Source organism: Montipora foliosa, chromosome 5, assembly GCF_036669935.1.
Source record: "Montipora foliosa isolate CH-2021 chromosome 5, ASM3666993v2, whole genome shotgun sequence".
Classification (NCBI taxonomy): domain Eukaryota; kingdom Metazoa; phylum Cnidaria; class Anthozoa; order Scleractinia; family Acroporidae; genus Montipora; species Montipora foliosa.
Genome location: NC_090873.1, coordinates 3,510,327 through 3,527,826, shown reverse-complemented (window position 1 = coordinate 3,527,826; position 17,500 = coordinate 3,510,327). Strand labels below are relative to the sequence as shown.

The 17,500-nt window shown below is 37.3% G+C and overlaps 1 protein-coding gene and 1 long non-coding RNA gene across 2 annotated transcripts in view; one reads left to right on the top strand and one right to left on the bottom strand.

Annotated features, from left to right (window-relative positions):
* Positions 1-17,500, top strand: part of LOC138003399 (uncharacterized) — a 72,367-nt gene that overhangs the window by 49,945 nt on the left and 4,922 nt on the right. The gene's annotated exons all lie outside the window — the stretch shown is intronic.
* Positions 16,588-17,500, bottom strand: part of LOC138003396 (uncharacterized) — a 24,679-nt gene continuing 23,766 nt past the window's right edge. Inside the window, exon 9 of the transcript XR_011123518.1 lies at positions 16,588-16,726. The gene's annotated coding sequence lies outside the window, so the exon portion shown is untranslated. The remainder of the gene's footprint in view (positions 16,727-17,500) is intronic.

The following is a 17,500-nucleotide window of genomic DNA, read 5'->3' as shown; positions in this document are numbered from 1 at the left end:
TTGCCATTGAAGCCGATAAAGGTCATCGGAGCCAAAAGGTTAACCAAGTCAAACAAGGTGGTAAGTATTTGTCTGTATTTAGAAACTGTATGTCTTAAACGCGAATAGCTATTTCCACCTGTCAGTTTATAAGTTAGTATTCTAGCCCAGTGGGGTAACTTAAGGTACATTGAGTCGATCCCATAGCTGAATCTAGATGACCTTTACTGAAATTAAATACTTTGTGTCAGTTGCTTGTAGTAAAGTAAACGGCTCTTTCTTGCAGTTGACAGCATTTCAGAAAAGAAAGAACTATTGCAAATAAGCCCTTGAATAATTACTAGTATTGTTCCACTTTTTCTCCCTGTCTTTCCTAATCTAGATCTATTTTATCGTAAAGCCTTATGTTTGCAAATTTTAAGAAAATTAAAATAACGTGGGGGCGATGTCCATGGTGGATAAAAAGTGACTTCGATTTTAAAATTTTCTTTCATTTGAAGACACACAAAAGACAGGAAAAAAAAGATCTTAATATAAACAAATTTAAAACAAAACATTAAAACAATTGAAGCTCAATATCTAGGCATATTATCTCCTTGGTATAAAGTCTATTGCCAATGCTTTCGTTGCCATGATGTCAACGCGAATATACCAATCACTTATGCTTTTACTTTGGTATTATTTAATTCAAAATATCATGATTGCACGTTGCCAGAAAAATCAGGTTTCGGTCATATTATGTTTAACAAGTTACTTGTCTTTTTAAAAAACAAAAAAAGGAAAAAAAACGATGTCAGTGGCGGATAAAAAGTAAGTTAGATTTAAAGCTTTCTTTATTATAAATTTGAAGCGATATCCATGCCACTTCCATCCTTTTATAAATTCCCTTTCATTTGAAGTCGCGACAAAAAAAAGATCTTATTCTAAATTAGCAGGAAAACCGTTTAACATCATCACTAGTGCTCTTAATTTCGCTATTAATTACTTATTTGACTCGAAAAATAATTGGACTGTATCAAAAGTCGGGTATGCTTAACCCGTTTTGTCATATTGTGTTTAAGCTGTGTTTACGAATTAATTGCCTTGCGTTTTATATGAAATGTCAGCTGGGCTTCATGAGAGAAAACCTAAGAGCCTATAGTTAAGACTCCATACAATGCCTCTTCCCTGTCAGGTGATACTTCATTCAATCAGCATCACCAGGCAACAGACGTCTAAGCGTTGGAGTTTCTTTCGAGACGTCAAAGGTCCAACGTATTTCTAAGCATTCGTCTAACTAAACGTTCCCTCAATGAACGAAATGATATATATTTCTGGACTGCATATTTTCTCTCAAGTAAAGCTAGCCTCCTCGAGTTATGAACGCAATTTGAGCAATTGCGTAGAGAAGCCTGAAAACTCAGGACTTCAACGGGGTTTGAAACCCGTGACTTCGCAATATACGCTCTAACCCTGTAAAAAGCTATGAATTAGAAGGCACTGACGTTGGGAGTCGGTCATTTTTGAACATTTGGAAACATTAGAATCCACAAATGAAGGTCTTCCAAATGTCAGTGGCTTCATATGTTTTTCGCACCTGTGTAAGTTTAGAGTCACTCAGGTTCAAACCCCGTTGTAGTGTGAGATTTTCAGGCCGAGGAACGCAATTGCTAAAATTGCGTTCATAACTGCGAGGATCATAGCTTTACTTTTTTTTACGTGTGTTTTTCTAAGCATTCTTCTGAACATGATTGCATTGACTCACATGCGTTTTTACTTATGGCTAATCATTCCACATTACTTTCCGCTCTTCTTTGAAGAGGCTTTGGACGATCTGCTGAAAAACAAATGTATATTACAGCACAAGAGTTCACCGAGAAGAGTACGAAATCATGACTTACGACAATTTTAGTGTGAACAGGAATTTTCAGCACTTTTGATTTGGGTCTTCTTTGATGGAAAAGTTGTCCCCACTTCTCAGGCAAATGACTGAACAATTATCATTTTAATGACTTGAAGTCATATTTAATTCTGCGTGGTTGTCAAGTTGGGCTTTTAAACTTTCAATTCAAGGAGCTGGAACACGTCATAATTTTGCTTTTCAAACTGGGGGGGACCGGTTCTAAATTGCATTATTTTTCGGCAGATTTTTTTGGTATGCTTGCGCACAAATCCCCCAGACTATTTAACTAAAAATTGTTTTATTGCTTTTTTCCTTTGTAGGGCTATTCTCCTCTCATCTTTTTAATACCCCAAAACATGTTTCCAATGGTAATGAGATCGTGCCCTTTTAAAAAAATCGGACTATTTGCAGTGTATTGCGTAAGGAAGAAAGGAATTTCCAATTTCAGTGAATTTGGACGTTGCATTTTAACTGTCGACTGTCAAATGCCTTAAAATAGAGATAACCCTGGATAGAGGCTGCTCAGCGTTTATTCAATGAACAAATGATAATGAGAAACTGTTATAGGATCCAAAATAAATTGTGTACTGAAAAGTTCCGTAAGGTGAAATCCTGCATGTTCATAATCACTCGCACATCCCCAAGTCATCACAGTTGTCTCAGGCCGCAAGAAAGTCATGTCCTTTTACTCATTTAGAGGATTAATGTGACATTTACAACATTTGGTCATCACCGTTCACTGCGAGAAGAGGCTCGTGGCATTTCGACAATTTCATGGCCTGGAAGTGACGTCCTGAACCAGGTTTAAGAGAGCTCTCTTAAGGTCTTAAAGCTGACTGATGGAAAAGCATCCACAACTAATGTGGTCGGCAGCCGGGTCGTTCTACGTTCAACACCTGGCTTTTGAGCAAATTCATCTGGAAAAAAATACATTTCCCCCACTGCTAACTGTTAATAATGTTTTTAAAATACTTTTTTTATCATTGTTTATTTATTGCGTGCAGCTCTCGTCCTTCATCATAGATACAAGAAAGAGAAAAGACCAAATTTTTACGCATCAATCACATCTGTACAGAAACCGTCACTACTTTCAACAGCTGATATGGTCCTTATCAACTGTATAGCGTTTCAGTATAGCAAAAAGATTTGCTTTGTTAAATAACAAACGCTTGTGCTTGATTTTTCTAGACTCTTGCAGGTATATGTTCGACTTCGTACGTCGGCGAACAACGTCATTTAATGACCTTTATTCGGCAAGCTCCAATAAAGCGATGGAGAAATCCTCGCATTGTTCCGATTTTGCAGTTCCGGAAGAGTTATAAAATCACGTCCGTTAGAATTTTTGGAGTCAGTATTACACAAGCGACGTTTCGAGCTTTTTCGCGGATTTCTGACTTCTTACTTTATCACACGCACATATAGAATGATTAGAAGGAACAATCATCGACGAAACTGAAGCACTAGTTTTTGCAAGATGAAGTAAACAAATCGCAGTAGACGATATTAGTACAATACATCTTTGTCTTCCTCTTGACTCTTACGGCAACATCCTGCAATGTTAATTTGGTTTCTGCTTTCTAAGCGAGATAACCTTTTAACCAGATTTGACCTTGCGCCGATCCCTTGTCACTACAAATGTTTCCGCCGTTGTAGACGTATTGTTATGGGAAAATCAAAGCTGAAGAAACGTAATCGCATTCCTGTCAAGAGTAAGTTTGTGACGACGGGCTGAAAAACAACACATTCTTGCCGTTTGTCATTAATGCGAGCAATTTACATTCAGATTTAAAATTCCTATTCTGTTTGTGTCACCAATAGAGGTTTAAATCATTTTTAGGTATTTTGCGAGACCATGTACTGTGTGTATTTTTAATTCACCATATTGTTATTTCACGCGAGTTACCTTTAAGCAGTAACTAATAAACCTTGTATAGTTGTTTGTTTTTGTAACATCTATAATCTCTTTTGAAATGTGTTTCCAAGAAACCGCCATGAGGTTGTGCCAATTATCTGAAATATTACAAATATAGAACACGCTAAAAAGATTAATTGTGACATTTTCTCCACCTTCAAGTCAACTTTTTAATTCAGTTCGAGCACGTGAATGTATCAAATGTTTGAGTCGTGTATTCACTTATATTGTAAAAGAAATGTGTTGAATCAGGTTGTTTTTTTTCAAATAGTTGAAATTCGTTAAGTGATGTTTTTTTTACCAAATAGGCAAATCCTCTTGAGAGAATTTTATAACATGCTTGATGCTGTTCTTACTACGTGATGAAGTTCCCGTCCAGAAATTTTTTTTTACTATATACCGCGCGGTCTGTTAAAGTAAGATTGATCACCAAAACCTGCCATAATGAAATAACTAATAGTGTGATTAATTACAACTTTTCGAGAAAGCTCCATAAAGGAATCATTTCACAGTCACAGTATAAAAATCCACGGGTGTTCTCAGTTTAGTTTATTCTAATAGAGTCATTTCCGGATGCTTAGCCAGTCACGTGATCTTAATCGAGCTGACGTCTCGACTTCAAACGATAGGTAGAATTTATTGTTCAGTAGGAACTCCGTGAATTTAGTTCCTCAACTTTATTTATCGTTTTTCCTTCTGGTTCTATGACCGATGGGAAGTCCATTGCCTGGTGATGGACCAAGAATAGATTTGGTTATACTTTCCCTGAAACATTTGTAACTAAGGGAATGTGAAACGAACTTTATCAGCCAACAGTGAACCAAACACATAAATAATGGTTTTTAGGCAATGAAACATGGTGTGTACGCGCTTCCTTGATGTGTTTTTTAGTTGTTGGCACATTTTCTTTTGCCTCTGTAGAACCTAACAAACGTGAAAAAATGTGGAACCTGGTTTCTTGTATTGTCAAGTGCTTCAGGCATATTGCAGTGAACTTTTTAATTATTGTTCCTGAAACGCGTAGCGCCTTTCATAGCAATCTTATGCTTGGAGAACTTGCTACGCATTTACGATGCGAAAGAGTAATTTGCCAATAAGTGCAGAATAATTTCAACGCGAGTTTTCCTTCGTACGTGGTCTTCGACGTGATTAACGTCCAATGAACTACGAGGTTGACTAGCAATAGAGGTTATTTTTCACAGAGTGTTATGATATCATAAGTTTCAGTTAAGTTTCCAAAATCCTGAATTCATGATTTTTGGAAAGTCACGCTGTTTGGAAGGCCTAAATCTCTGAATTCAGAAATACAGAAATACAAAAAGTTAGTCCTATACATGCATTAAAAGCTAACCTTTGGGCTAATTAGGCCTACACAAAAGTTTTTTAGGCCTTAAGGTTTTAGCTTTTATGAATGTTGGCTTCCAAATATCTTGGAATTCAGGGATTTTGACTGCCAATAGTCTTGATTTCAGGATTTTGGAAAATTAATCTATGAAAATAATATAGCTGTCCACCGTTCGTACTGGTGGCAGATAAGTAGGACCATGGTTTTTGACGACGTATGCAATGATTTCCTAAGTTATTTCCCATAACTCGTGGACTAACTGAACTATTTCCAATGCGCTTCAATATTAAACCAAGCAGTTGCATGATTATTTTCAGAATGAAAAATTTGTGTAGTGTGACCCCTATTTCTTTTGTTTCTTGAAACCGAAATGACCATGAATGTTTCTTTTAATTCTGAAAATAAATGAGTCAGAAACCACGCTACTACAAGTCATTTCCGCGCCAGCTTCACCTCTTATACAGGGTTATCGTAGAATTAATTCCATTTTACGAGTAATTGAATGGTAGTAAGGTTTTTCCGATCCCTTCGGGTAATGAAACAAAAAGCCGATATTGAGCGACATGGCGTCGAAAGGACAAGATAGTTAATTAGGGCATTTATCACTGAATTTCAGTCTCTTTCAAAAAAAGTCTCAAACTGGTGTATTTTTAAATTAAAAAAGTGCATTTTCCCCACGTTGGTAACAATGTGACAACAACTCTTAATTTAGTGTACTTCTGATTTTACTGCGTTTTGTAAATAAAACTCAAGAAGTGCAACTATCACAAAATTTAACGTAAATACAAAAGTTAAATGATGTTTCGAAAGTGGAAAATGTAGATTGTCAGGTAGAAGAATTATGGACGGGAAGTTATATTCGATTTTGTAAGTCACAGGGAGGAGTTGATTTGCATCACAGATAATAAACATAATCCTCTTTCAACTAAGCTATAAAGTGTTTCTTCACAATGCACTTTTTCATCGGCCCCGGATTGGTTTAAATTGTACACGTGACCCCAAGTTCCATGTGCAGCAAAATGTATTCCAGGTGAATGCAGATTAATGGCAGCAGAAAAAGACTTTTACTTCAAAGGGGAATTTTCGACTTACAATCAAAGTTTGATTGCGACCTACTTTGTGAGAAGTTGACCGCTTTCCACTGATCCGAGCTTTTGATGACCCTCAAACAACACTCGTAAAATCTAATTTAACGTAATTGAAAAATTATCTATTTGAGAGTGGGTGATTTCAGGTCTTGGGTACGATTGGAATAGTCCTTGAAAAACCTTTGCTAAATGAAATGAAACTGCGGCTTTACAGCGGGTTTTTTTTTTGCCCCTTCTGGTTAACTTGTGGGGGCGGGTTCCTGTAAAGGTGTAATAACTCTAATCCATGTATCAATGTGCCTTATTTCCGGCACATTTATCCATGGAATAGTAGTTATTACACCTTTCAGGAACCAGCCCCTGAAGAAGAAGGTAAAAAGTAGTGGGCTCGAAAGACGGAAGAAGGCAAAAACTTGTTGTTCAAGTTGGATGACTATCGAATTTAATATGAAGTACATTTTTTCTTAAATTGATCGACTTGTTACTTTTTCCTCTGCAGGATTAAATCTCTCTCTAATTTCGACTAAGACTCTATTCCTGGGACGTCAAAACTACTGTAGCAGTGCTGTTAAAGATTTGTTTCTGTTCAAAAGTAGCGTCCATTCGAGTCAAAGGCGCCAGCACTTTGATAGAAATATAGGTTTGTTTAATTTGCAAAGATTCAGTTTCCCTAGGGGCGCCTCAAGGCAAATTTATTATTTTCGAGATTAAGTTGGCCGGAGTTTTTGTTTAACTTTTTTTTACCGTCCAAACGATCCGATAGGTGCTCTCCTACTCTAAAATTTACGATCTTCATAACCACGTTTGTTACTGAGGTGGAATTCATCCAATGTTTGTGAAGTTCTGCTTTGCCAACATTAAACTCACGGGATTTGTTTCAATCTGGCCAGTTTTGCAAATCTTTATATCTTTCTGAAATCTAACATATGTAAAGAGAATGCATCCTAAGGATGTGTTTAGGAACAAAGCGTATTTGAAGTTTAGCTCGCGATGTTCTGCGCGAAGGTGGCCGTTTGAGGTTCGTGTTTTTGAAGCGAACTGTCTTCACCGTTCTGTTCCACTTTTCGGTCTGAGCACTGGCACTAATGCTATTGTTACTCATTTAATTAATATCAGCTTTGAAGCTTCGCAAAAGAAGTAAGGCCAGATAACATGATATCAGTTAGTGTTTAAATTAAAATAGTTAAAATGGTTGGCGCTACGGATTGCACCAAAGATTCCCCTGGTTTCTATCATCCAGTGGCGACACTACACAGCGCTTTAATTCAATATTTGTACCTACCAAAATTGATCTTCGCAACTTAGCATGTGGTTTCGATGGCGAGCTAACTGAATTAAAAGCAGTTGTTTCCCTCCTCAATTCATGGTTTGATTGAACCATGTGATTCGAGTTCTATTTCATTGTTGAATAAGAGCAATATAACGTAGAGCCTCCCAACATTAAATTTACTAATACCCCTAGTATATGAATATTTCAAAATTAATCTGGTTACTTTGCTCATACCCCCTGAAAACAATCATTATCACTCACTTGCCCCTCAAATATTCAGCCTCAGTGAAAGAAAAATATTTTCTACTAACACAAATGCCATCAATTTTTGCCAAGTAATCAGTGCGGACATAATGGCCTGGCATTATTACATATATCTTCTGGAAACGATTTAATCGAATTAGAATTAATTCCAAGAAGGGGGAAGATGGGTGCTTTGTGGGCCTTTTTGTTTTAAAAGACGCTATTGAATTTTGACGAATTGTCCCTGTCAACGAACCAATTAGCCATGATCCCCCGTGAGGCGTTCTTGGTTAAGTAAAGGGTGTTTGTTTTTTTACTGACCATAAGCTTAATAGCGTAAGAACAAGAATAGGTAACTTATAAACTCGTGTCGTGTTTTCTTTAGGATCTTGTTGGTGAAGCATAAAACGAAATTAGTAGAAAGCCAGGTGGGGTTCCTTCAGACGAAAATCCACGTCTATTTCAGTTCTATATGTGGGAACTTATTAGTAATAATCTCGGATTTTATTGAAGTGTCGCGCGACAGTCGCTTTGGGAAAACAAAGGAGGACGGTGATAGAATGAAAAACAATCTTATAGGACCGAAGTTTGAGGGTAAGAACATGTACTTCTTGCAATGGTTTCAATAAGCGCAGAGTACTATGACATGACTCATGTGACAGGATTGAAGTACTTTGCCCTTTGCTAGACTCTGAATCATAAGTAGGTGCGATGATATCTTGATACCTTAAATGAATCGACACATCACCACCTGTTAAGTAAGCTTTTAAAACGGAGCCTAACAATTGTTAACGGAATCCTTGCACAATTTGAAATACTCAACACCTTTTACTTCAGGGCAATCATCGTAAAAGGAAACAAAACAGAGATCAAATACAAACAGAGTTTTGACTTGAATCCGAACAGAAACCCACATCGAATTGACAAAAATACAACAAACAATATCTGAGTGCCTGCTAATCCGGATTAACAGACAAGTAACTACAAAAAACGTGGTCGATTTTCTATAAGAAAATTACACAACGCTATATAATTAAAAGGAACAAACAAACTGAGAATTATACGTTGTATTGTTGCAACTGACGGAAACGAGAAGCAAGGAAAACAAACAAAGGCTAATCAGAGACAAAAAAGTCTCAAGTCAAATATACATTTCTTAAAAAACCTGAAGCACAAACGAATGATCTTACGAATTAGCAAAACGAATAAATTGAGAATTCCTGGCTACGACATTAAATGGCATACACCCTAATCCAAGACGTAGAAGTTGCTTTGTTTTGAGATACGTGTGTCATTGCTATGTCAAGTGAGCTACATTTGGATGAAATGGTCCAAACTCGTCCTTCTTCAGGACGTTTTTTCTCCCCGCCAAACCCGTCGAATATCGCATGCCGGATATCGCATGTCGAATGGCACTAACAAGCTGCGGAATCACAAACCTGTACCAAAGTGATTGCAGAATACCATGCCATTTCAAATGTGCACCTTTGAAAAACATGGACGAGGCAGTTCCACGTTAAATTTCACTCGAAAAACCGATATTGCGATGGGTGATGCGATATCGGTTTTTCGTCCTTGAATTTACCTTTTGGCGAGTTTTGCAGTATTCAATGCAGGATAAAAAATGCCATTTCAAAGAGCTGTCTGTTTCGATTGTCCAGTCCAAGCCAAACGAAAACAAGAATAATCTTCTTCCTTACTTCTGCACTGTAAAGGGAAAAATACCACTTATTAACCGATAGTGAGGTCATTACTCTCAGACCGAGGTCTGAGATTTCCCTGTAATGACCGAACGGACGAGGTTAAGGGGCCGACCTTTTTTTTTCCTCAAAAAAGTGTCGTTTTTACATTTACAGAATGTATTTACATTTACATTGTGGTTATTGCAATAATAGTTCTAATAGGGAGCTGCAAAGCCTAAAATGTTGTAAGCTATACAAAATCATTCTTGTATAGCTACATGTTTTCGGAATGTCATTCTTTAGAATCATTTAATATTACCTAATAACAATATTCTCATGTTATAAAGTGATGCTCCACAGGTAGATTTGAAAATGTTTAGCTTTTTAATTAAAAAATAGCTAAAATAGCAAAAGGCAGTTCAGAAATGCTCATAGCGTGGTAATTACTGCTAGAATCATTAGTTACAATTTAAAAGTTGAACTGAAATCTCCAAAACAAATGTGAAAGCAGAATTAAAGTTAGTTGATCATGGTCTAATTTGTTATCTGTTGTCTTATATCATATAAGACATTGCAAAAACCTTTTATTTCAATGGAAAGTAATTACATGAAAATGCTTCAGTTGAAAAGATTAAAAACGAACAAATTATTTTTCTTTGTCTAATAAAACTTGACTCTTGAAAGAGAAAACTTTACCTCCATTACTGCTTGTGATAAGCTACTGAATTTGGATACAGTGCGAGCCAGCAAGCTAGAAATCCCTGATCCCAATAACCGCAAGCTACCGAAGGAACTGTAGGCTAACTGTAGTGCTGACTAGGCTAGCCAATGGGTAATTTAGGCTAACCGTAATAGCTTGCATGACTCCTATGACTTGGAGCCATGTGAACCGAGCGGCAAGAAATCCCTTATACCATTATAAGGGCAAACCGCAAGCTACCTACGCTAGCTGTAGGCCAACCGGTGTGACGTTTAGGCTAACCAGTGTGTTATTTAGGCCAATCAATGTGTTATTTTTATAGGCTAACCAGAGAGGCTTCGCTCTCTTGCAGATTATCCGGAATGGTTGCAGTTTTGCTGGGATTTTTGTAAAACCCCCCAGGAATGATGAAATAGCTTTGCAACATTTTTTTTTTCTTGCTTGCAGTAGTGCAAGAATTTTTTTTCTATTTCATTTGTGCTGCATGCAATTTTTTTTTTTCCAACAAGCGTTTGCAGGAAATTTATCAAAGTGATAACTTCGCTCATGTTGTTTGGCTCAGTTTTGGCCTGTTCTTCGTCCTTTGGATAATAAAACTCGCACTCGCTGTCTCTCTTCGTCGCTCATTCTAAGGGACGGCTAGTTCAAGTTCTTTCATTTATTGAAAATATAGTTGTACTATGTCCATATTTTTTGTTGTTTTCGCCCACGCGCCCACTATTGTAGCCGTATAATAATGTGCCATATCTCCCATGACGTCAAATGCGCATAAATTAACGATATGATTAATGCGAGAAGCAGTTATCTTAAAATACCAAGAGAGTATGAAGGTAAGAGAGGTAATCCCTTATATTGGCCCTATTACCATCGTAATCCCTCTTAGGTTATTTTTAGATCTCCTGCGAGATCCGGTATTCTCACGAGCTAGGGTTAACTGATAGCCAATCATATGTCCCCATTTTTGCGAACGACGCGAATAATTGCGTAGCAAAAATTAAAATGGGGACATATGATTGGCTATCAGTTAACCCTCGTGGGAATACCGGATCTGGCAGGAGATCTAAAATAACTTAAGAGGGATTACGATGGGAATAGGGCCAATATGAGGGATTACCTCTCTTATCTTCATACTCTCTTGAAAATACCCAGAAGACGATCATTCGAACCAGGAGTCTTAGTTGTTCGCTTTTTGTCCTCAGTCTTTCTAGTCACGGGCTCCTGGTATGATGACTTCGTATGCTGTTTTCCTTATAGCCACTTTTGGCATGGATTTTGCTCAAAAGTTTTTAGCACCAGGACAAAGAGAAGTTTGTCAGTTTACCCGCCAGGTGTTTATTCTTCCGTTGAATTATTATTATTATTATTATTATTATTATTATTATTATTACTATACTAATGAATATTATTTTTATTGTTATTATTATTATTACTGATGCTAGTAGTAGTAGTTGTTAATTAACAATTAGACCCGTAGCCCGCAAGGGCTACGGGTCAATAGCCCATGAGGCGAAGCTTTAGTATCACCCAACTAGTCGGACAGAAAAGGCAATAACAAAGTTAGCAAATGCAAGTTGAAGAAATATTTATTTGGAATAAAGCGAAAGAAAACGACACGCTTTTCGCTACTCGAGGACTATTACTAATAGTCCTCTAGTAGCGTAGCCAATCAAAATGCAGCATTTGCATTTGTCCACTAGTTGGGTGATACTAATTATTTTTGTTATCGTTGTTGTTGAAGAATGAAATTAAACAAGCGGCTGCCATTTTTTAAAAATGTTTTTTTTCCGGAATGGCAATTACCTTGGGGTTTTTTTAGGAGGACAGAGAAAGTATTTTAGGTAATAGCTTGTCTGTTTTCTCCTCTACTGCGGAAACACTCAAGAAATTTCGTGGCTATTTTCGTGTATCTTTAATTTCGTTTGTTACATGTATATTGTAGCAAGTTAATAACCCATTTTATTGCGGAACCCCTTTTTGCAAAAAATGCTGACCTTGCTCATAGAGCTGCATGCGTTCTGAATTGAATGTGAGGTGAGAACCTGTCAAGAAAGCTGTGAGATAAGTTGCCATTAAGATGGATCTTTGTCGGAGGAAAACTGCTTTCGTTGGATACATTCAGATGTTAATACTTTTCACGTGCGCTTGTTATGGAGAACTTAGTATCACGTGCAAAGCAAAGATTTCTCCCCTTACTTGACGTGTGCTCGATAGTGAATTAGTAAGCCCCATATCGTGGGGCTGAATGTCTCTTCTTTGAGAAGGACCGCCCGCATGGCATTGTGGCTGACGTATAACCCGGTCAAAACTTGCCCTATCTATCAATTTAAATCGTTATCTGTGCTGTGCTGATCTGAACTCTGATCTTTATGAGAACGACTTGAGAAAAATAAAAATAAAAAGCCGGTTAACCCGGCATCGACTCCTGAACCGCGCCCGATTGACAAGTAAAATCGTGTGACGTTTGTGTAAAATCTGTTAAATCTCACTCCTAGGAGCCAATGGGTTTATATAGTTATTGAGTGGGTGTAGAGTTAGTTAAGCCTTTCTTCGAAAAAGTTCATTACATTAACATTGACATTTAAATGTCATCGCCATCCACTGGAAACGAAGTTCCACATTTCTTCCCTGATCACTTTTCATTTTAAAGTGTTTCGAGTTAACAGGGAGAACTTTATCTAATGATCACTTGGGAAGGGAATCAAATTGCCTGTTTGGAAGATGTTTATGATATCGTGACTATTCAAAATCTCATATGGTCAAGAGCATTGTTGTGAAACAAAATTTTGAATTCATTTTCGTCTCAAATGATAAAAATAAACCGGCAATACAGTGTTAAATAAGGAAAGAGTCCATCTTACCTCGTTTGCTTTTGGCACCAAGGTTGTACCACCTACAGCTGTAATTGCGGTTATTTTGATGCTGTTTAACTCTGGAACTGGTCCTCAATAACAGTTCCCTTTGTCAGCCCTGTATGCCGCCGAATGAATCCTACGTTCTTTTTTGTTCTCTCAGGTGTGAAATTACTGTGTTCCCGACAACGCTTTTGTCATCGTGACAATATACATTACTCGAGAGCCAAGTCGAGATATATTTGTTCGGAAGTCTTAGTGGTCAGATTTTCTTACACCAAGTCAGATTTTTGTGTTAGTATATGTATATACACAATAAACGAAGAGGGCAACTGCTAATCCAAAAAGCGTTATTTTGAATATCTGGTTACCGTATTACACTTTCAATTATTCACCGACGTGAAAGGAAATAGGCACCACTTTTAATGACACAGAGATGAATAATGACTTTCGTACATACCATCCGAGGTGAATAACTAATGGTCCAAAAAATAACTTTACAAACAATCACGAATTAAGGGATGCTTTCATGAACATAATCAAATATGGCTCAGTAACGACATTTTTTTTTGTTCATTTACTGAGCACATCGCAGTCTATGAGGTGTATTGTCAACGAAGACCGTCTAAAAATAGTGGGCGATATCAGTACAAGTCAGTCATAAAGCTGGGCATCAATATCTCCTTAGTCATTAGAAAACCCTTAGAGTTGTTTATACAGGAATCGTACTCTGATAAAAGCCGTGTTCAGGGACTTTGTTCCCTCGGATACAGTGTTACATCAATACTGAGAGATATTTGGCTTTGCGTTTGCTGCAAACGAGTCTGTAACAAATAAGTTACATATCTTCAAATTTTATGCTTTGGAAACTCGATCTTCCCATGTGATCTGTAAAGAAACGTGTGCTATCCTTAATACCCGATATTCAAGCACAGATCACGCTAAATTAACTGAAATAAACCTTTTCTGTTTACTTCGTTACCAAGACGAGCTTTAAACTTTCAGTGGCACTCAACAACCGGATGTGTTAAAATTTGTGGGAATTACCTAAAATGGTTCCTACGTTGTTTTAAAAGCTCGTTTGGTGAGTTTGCAGCTGCCCTCAAAAATATCTTTTCGCATGTGCTAGGAGACTCCAGGTCTGTAATTCTAGGGGGCTTTTTTGCCTCGTCCAAAAGTTCTAGCAATCGTGACGGGTCTGATCAAAACTTTGCCGCATGACGTAATCGTCCTTCTCCCCCTCCCCCCCCCCCCCTTCCCCGAAAATTTTGGGGAACGCTTGCTTAAAATATGATTCTCAAACTAACTTTTGCGAAAATAATAGAAGTTACATATCTTCAAATTCTATGCTTGCCTATTTCCAATAGATCAATTCGGCTAACTCCGACAGTGTGGTACCCAACTATAACACAGTTGACTCCTACTCAGCTCAAAAATTATAGCATTGTTCAACTATGATGTGGTTTCGACATTTCTACGCACTCTTCAGACTCCTCACTACTTTTCCGAAATATCTAGGAAATCTGTTCAGAAAAAATGTCTAAAATCTTAGTGCGCCTCGAGAGTCTGAGCTCGAATATTCGAAAATTCTAGCCAACCTTCCTTCCAAACAGATATGCACCGAATTTAGTCGCCGTTGGGTTCCCTGAACCTTGTTTGAACATCGCTCTGAAAGTTCCCGCTTTGTCAAAACAAAACAAAACAAAACAAAACAAAACAAAACAAAGAAACGTGTTTGAGTTTAGCTGATTCATTGCTTGTTAACTACAGATATCGAACACCGTCTTATTAGGGAGAGTCTTGTGTGGTCGTGTGTAAAATAACGACATAATACATATATTATAATGACGTAATAATAACCACAAAAAGTTAACATAATGATACTATTGACTGACCCCATAAGAATCTAACATGTACGTTCAATATTTCCATGTTGAGAATCACATAGAAATAATGATTGTCGTCTCAGTTGATGCCTCGCAGTTAAGACAGAAACTACGCTAAATTTAAAACCTCTGATGTAATGATTTGCTTGTAATCCTGCTTCAGATGTAAAAACTCCATGTTCATTGTAGAATATGAGAATTTTCAAGTTTTTGTGACCATAGACTGCCGTTTCAGTGCCGTTTGACGTTAACACGATGCTAAATCTTTGCGGTGTTAGAAATCAAACAGGAAAAACATGTTCTCAAACTCATTAATAATTCATCAAGTGATAAACCAATTGCGTGCCCGCATTTAGGTCACATGGATGCACCTTGATACCGCGGGAAAGAACAGCGTGTTTGGATACCCAAACACATGTGTTTGGAAATCAATTGGAAAAAGTAATACACAACTTAAACGAAGCTTTATTACTTCTATTGTTTGCTGTTTACATTTACGTTTACAGTGCAATTCAAAAACGTTCCTGAATTAAACACTCTGCGCGCACTGTTTACAATTTCTAAAGTTTTAGAAACTGTACTACCACTACCACTACCTTCTGTTACACTGCTGGATGTACAAGGTCCAAAGTAGATTCGACACTTAAGCACTTTGCCCTAAACTAGGTTTCTCGTAGGTTAACAAGGCATTTCACCCATGTCCGGTCCTTTCACGAATGAGTTTTTCTTCAACGCCTGAATTAAATAACTTAGTCGCGCAGGCAATTCTCAAACAATGAGCCGTTTTCCGATTAATTCCAACCTCCTTGCATACTTTTGGGCGGTTGAAACTGGCAAGATTCATCTTCAGCTAACCATTCCATGTTTCGGAACATAGTTAATACAGGAGAATGGTTAGGAAACCCGACAACTTTCTTTGTTGTAGGTTTTTGTTCACTTTTCTGGCCTTGACCGTGCACAAAACATAATGGTTGTTTACTCCGTACTGAAGAACTAACCAATAGAAACGTGTTGGTTACGTAATTCATGCATAGTGTATGAGCGCAAAACAAAAGATTGTGCACGGTAGTGGACTTTCCAACCTAAATCTTGGCTGCTTTGTTTGCTCCTTTGATGTTTGCCGAGCTTCCTAACCATTCTCCTCTATTAACTATGTTCGGAACTAGCAGGACGCCACTGAATGCAAATTGAAACTACTTGAAATAAGCAAGCTTCAGTTGCGAAAAACACGGACATTATCATCACAAACTGTGCGCTGATTAAACGATAGAAGGAAAAATGCACATTTTGCTTATGTGATTTTGGCTTTCTTTTGTTCTTTTGTTTTCTTTTGTTTGCAATTAGGCGCCGATTGAGAAGCCATTTCAAAAACTCGTGCTTCGTGTTTTACCGGGGTTTCCAAACACTCGAAAACATTAAAAGTTTTCTCGTGTTCGGAAACCCCGGTAAAACACTCGCACTCGTTTTTGAAATATTACTTAAAAGACGAAGAGATTCACTTATCTTTATATAATGAGCACTCATTTATATAATGCACTCATTTTGATTGGTTCTCACTTATGATCTATTAGAGGTCAGACGCATAGCTGACGTCATTATAAAGATTTTAAATTGCCTTACGCAATCTTGGGTATCCCGTGCATAAGTTGAACCTTAGCAAGTTTTCGTTTTTTGTTCGTCTGCTTTTTCAGCACCATCTTGAATTACGTCATACGTGCAAAAACAGCTTATGAACCATCTGCACTTTTTTCTCTGGACTTGCTATCCTTTCTTGCTGAAGCTTGACTGCATTTACTAATGCTTTCATCTTTGCGAAAGACTTATCTTCATTTGTTAAGGAAGCAAGTGCTGAATCCGAGTTTCTCCGAATTGTTTTAAGGGATTTCGCTCCTACAATAAAATGCATAAAGGGAAGAAAAAGATAATTTGCGATCACTTTTAAGTATTTCGATAAGCGATTAAGAATAAAAAGCAGCGATATTAAAGAATGACGTTTCGACAGCTCCATGCCATCATTCTCAAATTCAAATATAAATCATTATGTTGAGTTCATAATATAGTGAAATGTTCGTGTGGAGGTTTCAGTGCATATGATGAACAAGAGAAAATAAAATAAATAGAGGATATTCAATGGCCCCGCGGGGATACGAATTTTATCTTCGAGTGCTGAAAGTATCTCTCACGAGTGAGTGAAGCGAACGAGTGAGAGATACTTTCAGCACGAGAAGATAAAACTCGTATCCCCAAGTGGTCATGTAATGTTCTGTTTATTATATAGATATTGAAGAAATGTCCAGATTTAAAACAACTTGCTTTTTTTTTCATTTTCAAAATGATGAAAAAGCGGTCACCAACCGCTAAAACACGCATGTTGTGTAACATGAAACAAGATATGAAAGTTATGAAAAGCAAATCATGATGATGTAGAATTTTCCAATTAAAATGTTAATGTAGTAGAGAAGAAAAAGTATCTTACAATGAAGACGACGCTCGCATTTTATTGGCTAATCGTGTTCGTTACCATGACGACACCTATATCCTGTCATGTGAAAGATAAAAATGATATGTTCACTGCGCGCGGTGAAGATATGATTTTTTAGTAAAAGGAGAAATCCTGGTATTTCATCAGTATCTATATAATAAAATACAATTCCAAGCGTGGTG